This window comes from Triticum aestivum, chromosome 1B (genome assembly GCF_018294505.1).
Source record: "Triticum aestivum cultivar Chinese Spring chromosome 1B, IWGSC CS RefSeq v2.1, whole genome shotgun sequence".
In the NCBI taxonomy this organism is placed as follows: Eukaryota; Viridiplantae; Streptophyta; class Magnoliopsida; order Poales; family Poaceae; genus Triticum; species Triticum aestivum.
Window position 1 is genome coordinate 70,012,247 of NC_057795.1, and position 5,554 is coordinate 70,017,800.

General features: G+C 43.4%; 1 long non-coding RNA gene across 1 annotated transcript; it reads right to left on the reverse strand.

Moving 5' to 3' along the window:
• Positions 1-476: 476 nt before the first annotated feature.
• Positions 477-4,022, reverse strand: LOC123087027 (uncharacterized). The gene is made up of 4 exons (XR_006441202.1): positions 3,521-4,022; positions 3,302-3,398; positions 1,350-3,144; positions 477-872 (listed from the first exon to the last, which is right to left on the reverse strand). It is a non-coding gene; the product is annotated as an uncharacterized lncRNA (long non-coding RNA).
• Positions 4,023-5,554: the final 1,532 nt, after the last annotated feature.

Here is a 5,554-nt window from a genome sequence, read left to right on the forward strand (position 1 = left end):
AGCACTACACCACGGTAAAGCTTCCCATGACATGATAATGTGTCGGTATAGGGTACCTTTGCCGAAAGATAAGATGTAGCTAACAACAATGCTGACAGAAGATGAAAGAATCGGAGGACTTGCTGTGGGCAAAGTTATTGCCGACAATTATTTACTTCCCGATAGTTTTTCAGTCGGCGTAGACCCTACCTACACCGACAGATGGGATGTCCGCATACACCCTGCCTACGCCGACACTTTATCAGACAATATACACCCTACCTACACCGACAGATAGCGTGTCCACATACACCCTACCTATGCCGACACTTTATTAGCCATGTACACCATATCTATGCCGACGGATAGTCTATCAACATACACCCTACCTACACTGACATATATTGCTTTGCCGACAGATAAATTGCTGGTATAGTGATGTGCAGCCAAAACAATTTATATACAAGCCATAAACTTATTCAATTGTTACCGATGTATACAAACTCTAAACAGATTCAATTATTATCCTCACATCCACAAGAAGGTTCAAGATGAACACATACTGTACAACAATGAAAACTTGTTCACAAACATTCATATACATTGAATGCAAGTTGACAAACACATCATCTTGGCAAAGCATAGTTTTGACCATCTTAACAATCACCTAGAACACACAAGTCACAGAAAGATGAGCACTATTTGCTTGTATGAGAGACTTTAGCTAGATGGTCTACAACACACAAGTCTATATCCACTTGCACAAAGTACAAGCTCCAAAATATCGGAAACACCAAATGGTCTGGAAGACACATAAGATCCACGATTATAGGTTGAATGGTCCATAAACACTTCAAAGTCATCTCGTCCATGTGCACCCGTTGGCTAAGTGCCTTGAACATTTTCACAAAAAAATGTCAAGAAAGTTGAATCGGCTCAAGTTGTTCAAAACTCATATGTGGATTGACACATATTCGATCAATAAATCCTCATGATATCATAGTTAACAATAAGTTTCTACAAAAGTTTTAATTGGCTCACATGGTACTATATAGAACTATGTTCATGTGCTTGCAGTTTTATCAACAATGAAGGCATTGACCATCAAAAACAATGATCCTACAACCTAGTAGCTTATTTCATAGCCTATTACATAATAATTTACTGAAGAAAGACAACCTCTTCTGCAACCTTTCCAGATTTTCATGATTAAGAGCTACATAACCATGGATAAAAAGGAAACCATGACACATATACACACAAGCAATTTAGTGTTAACACATAGGTTAGCAACCTTGTAAAGTGACATTTTAGAAACTGTTCTTATGCAATAGAATGCGAGCTAATTACTACTGAAACAAAAAATGTACCTATTAGTTGAGGTACCCGGCCAGGTAGCCTTCCATTCGCCACCAGTTGGACACTACAAGTCGTGCCCCTGGTTCCCCATGAGGTAGCCTTTCCATCCACCATTTGGTTTCTACTACATGTGCGAAACCATGGTTCCCAGCGAGGTATCCATCCGTTCTCCGCCCATTGGCCATGCTGCATGTTGGTGGTCGTGGTTCCTGGATATTGTCGACAAGACTAAAAGTAATTTGTTTCTCATCAGACATTGTAATCATGACAATTGTATGTAACAACACAATTTGCATCTATTTTTTACTCTGACTAGTAAGTACGCACATGCAATGTACATAGAACCACATGAAGATATTTTCTCATTCATCCTAGTCAAGAGGAAATTATTCAAATAAATTCTCCCTTCCCTAGCAACCCTAGTCATTTGAACCGTTGTTTATTAGTTTGATGAAATAGGAGATGGTAAGCAGTTGTAGATAATGACCTCCCTTCCAGCCTATCAAAAATAATATTATGATTTTATCAGAAATAGTGAAAGAATAGTATGTAATTATAATTAACAAAACATAATTTCTACAATATAAAGTTGAGGCAGACAGAGGTAACAGTCAAGGATGACATCAAATTCCAATGTAGATAGAGCATAAATGCAGTACATAAAAATATTCTAATATAAAGAGTGACCTCAAGAGAAACAATGGCAAAGCATTAACTGGCAGACGCTTGTATAACAAAGTAGGATCCTAGATCAATCCACAGGGAAATAACAAGTCCAGGAAATATAAATTATGGAACGATGCAGAGGCTGAGCAACCATCTTCCATTATCTAAAGTAAGTTAAGCGTCTGAATAGAACAAGAGGAATTTTTGGAGACATGACTATTGGTGAGATCTCCAGTCATTGCAAACTTCACACATTTCATGATGGAAGAACAAAGATAATGTTCCGATAGAACAATTTGTAGGCACTGGAGCATGCTAATAAAATTTAATATGCTAGAACAAAGGTAGGCAATTTTGTAAAATAAATGGTTTCGGTGCAAAGGTCATATTAGTCCATGGAGTAACCACAGCAACAACCAATCAGTCCATGGAGAAGACAAAATAATAAAATCCACTACTGAGTGGCTGGGTAGGGAGCGAGAGGCAGACTTGAAATAGTGTTGCTGGGCCATGTGGATGGCCTTGTGAGGTTGTGGTCGTCGAACCATCATGCTTGCTTAAGCTCCTTCTGCACCATCTCTTTTCCTTGCCTTCAACAATCACAAAATTAAGCACAAACTGACAACAGTACAATAAATGGATTTTTCTTTAACATCAAACTAACTTGCAGTATAGGTCTACAAGCAGATAAGACAATGAAGATACAAGAGAATATTTGGAACCATAGAAGTACAGGGAGATTGAAAACGCAAGCCTGACATGTTGTTCGCAACAGATAATTTTTATTATTTCTTCTAAAGCATACTTACTATGTCCTAAACTGAACCAAACTGAAGTATACTTAAGTATGGACAAACAACGCTCTTGCAATACATCAACCAGGAAACAATTGCAAAATATACAAATAAGATCAACCTGAGTAGTTTACTTGTTACTCACAACAGATAAAAAAATCAAATTGACTAGAAGAAATAACATCATTGGTACATATATGCCTTGTGGTGGTGTCGCTACTGGTCAAATATATTACACTTCATCGAGAAACTTCAGAACACCGAAGCAAATGTTTTTTTATGATACCAGCTTGAAGTCCATATATCATTTTGTTGAACAACTATCCACCTATATGGCTGTAGGACCCTGCACATTAGAAAAAAAGAACCATCACATAATCTAAACAATTAATTAAAATGTCACATTAATTTAAGGTACACGATATAAAAACTCCAAGTGTATGTCTAATTGGCCTCAAGACCATAAGAAAATAAGTTGTGCGTCTCTTAGACATCTTGACTACCATGAGAAGCCACCTCCATTTGACACTCTTTGCAGCATTGCCTCCAGCTCCATCTATGATGTATCAATGATCATTATTGTCTTCCGCCATCACCTCACTACAAAAAATGCAGAAACTAACTTCTAAGGAACAAATCAAAGTCAATAAGCATGCTTGTTCATTCAATTTTTTACAACATCAGGTACAGAGAAGGAAATCTCAAGACGAGTTGATACTTACCTCAGACACGATGCCAACTGTCTTTGAGAGGGGCATAGCTCGAAGGGGATGGATCCTCGGTAGCAGCAGGTCCAGCAGCAGTGTGAGCCTGCAGATGGAGCCCCGGTAGCAGCAGATCCAGCAGCAGCAAGAGCCCGGAGATGGAGCCCCAGCAACAGCAGGTGGGACAGCAGCGGGAGCCCGGAGATGGAGCCCTGGCAGCAGCAGGAGCGGGGACTGGCAAGGACGACAGTGGGATGTCGAGGGGGCGGTGCGAGGACGGCGGTTCGATGTTGAATCGAGAGGGCGACGGCTCGATCTCGGGATATGGAGCTTGGGGGGAGGGGCGGACTGCAAGGACGGGTGGATGACGAGGTGGAGCTTAGGGGCGAGGTAGTGCAAGCTCCGAGACAACGACTTGAAAACGGGGTAGAGCGCGAGGCCGGCGGCAGGACTGTGGATCGAGCACGAGGGCAGCGGCGGCAGGCACGGGTTAGGGCTGTGGAGTTGGGTTCGAGATGGAGGTAATTTGCACAACGGTGGCGGATATTTTACATGAACACCCCAATATTCCCCGCCTCGCGCCGAAATCGTGCGCCACAAGTTTCCAACCTTTGGTCCATTGACACGTGTCCATCTATGCCGACACTTAGTCTGTGTCCATACACCCAACATACGCCGACACATTTTAGGTTGCTGCGCACTTACCTACTGTCGGTGTCAAAACCTGCGGATCTCGGATAGGGGGTCCCGAATTGTGCGTCTAAGGCAAATGGTAACAGGAGATTGGGGACACGATGTTTACCCATGTTCGGGCCCTCTCAATGGAGGTAATACCCTACTTCCTGCTTGATTGATCTTGATGATATGAATATTACTAGAGTTGATCTACCACGAGATCAGAGAGGCTAAACCCTAGAAGCTAGCCTATGGTATGATTGATGATGATGATCGTGAGTCCTACAGACTAAAACCTCTGGTTTATACAGACACCAGAGGGGACTAGGGTTACACAGAGTCGGTTTACAGTGAAGGAGATCTACATCCGGATCGCCAAGCTCGCCTTCCACGCGGAGAGTCCCATCCGGACATGGGACGAAGTCGTCTGTCTTGTATCTTCATAGTCCAACAGTCCGGCCAAAGCATATAGTCCGGCTGTCCGGATACCCCCTTATCCAGGACTCCCTCAGTAGCCCCTGAACCAGGCTTCAATGACGATGATTCCAGCGCATAGATTGTCTTCGGCGTTGCAAGGCGGGTTCCATCTCCGAATACTCCAATATAAATTCCAAACACATGGACCGTATCCGGCTCTGCAAGATAACATTCCATATACCACTGTAGAGAGAATAATAATAATCCACGAATCTAATCTGCTGACAATTCGAAGAGTGACATCACGCCATGGTCCGGTTTTTATTCGAACCGTTCCTACAACTTGCTACCGCACACACCACGAGGCGATTTCTTCACCACGTCCTGTCAGAGCAAAGATCGTGTTGCCCCTTATTACGGGATCCTCATCAATACGGGTATGGATAATCCAACCATGCCTGTTGGCATGACCCCGTGTTTTTAGGCAAGTCCCAAACGACCACGTTCGGGGACGTTTGATATTCTTCCCCTTTATAAAGGGGCCGAGGCCTATCCCTCTATCTCCACGCTCGCACATCTCGCGCCCTGAGTTCCAACACCCAAAGCCCGAGCTTAAGCACTCCGGATCTCCGATCATGTCCGGATCTGACCATCAAGGCGGATGGATGGCCTCCTCTATCACAGAGTAGGATATTGCGAAGCTCAGGGAGGCTGGGTATTTGACCGCCGATGTCAAGCACAGGCTTCCTGGTCCCGAACAGGTTATCCCCACTCCCGAGACCAATGAGAGTATCGTATTTTTCTCCCACTTTCTCCGGGGCTTCGGTCTCACTCTTGATCCCTTTGTGAGGGGGCTCATGCACTACTATGGGCTAGATTTCCATGATCTAACTCCGGATTTCATCCTCCACATCTCGTCCTTTATTGTTGTGCGTGAAGCCTTCCTTCACATTGCCCCCC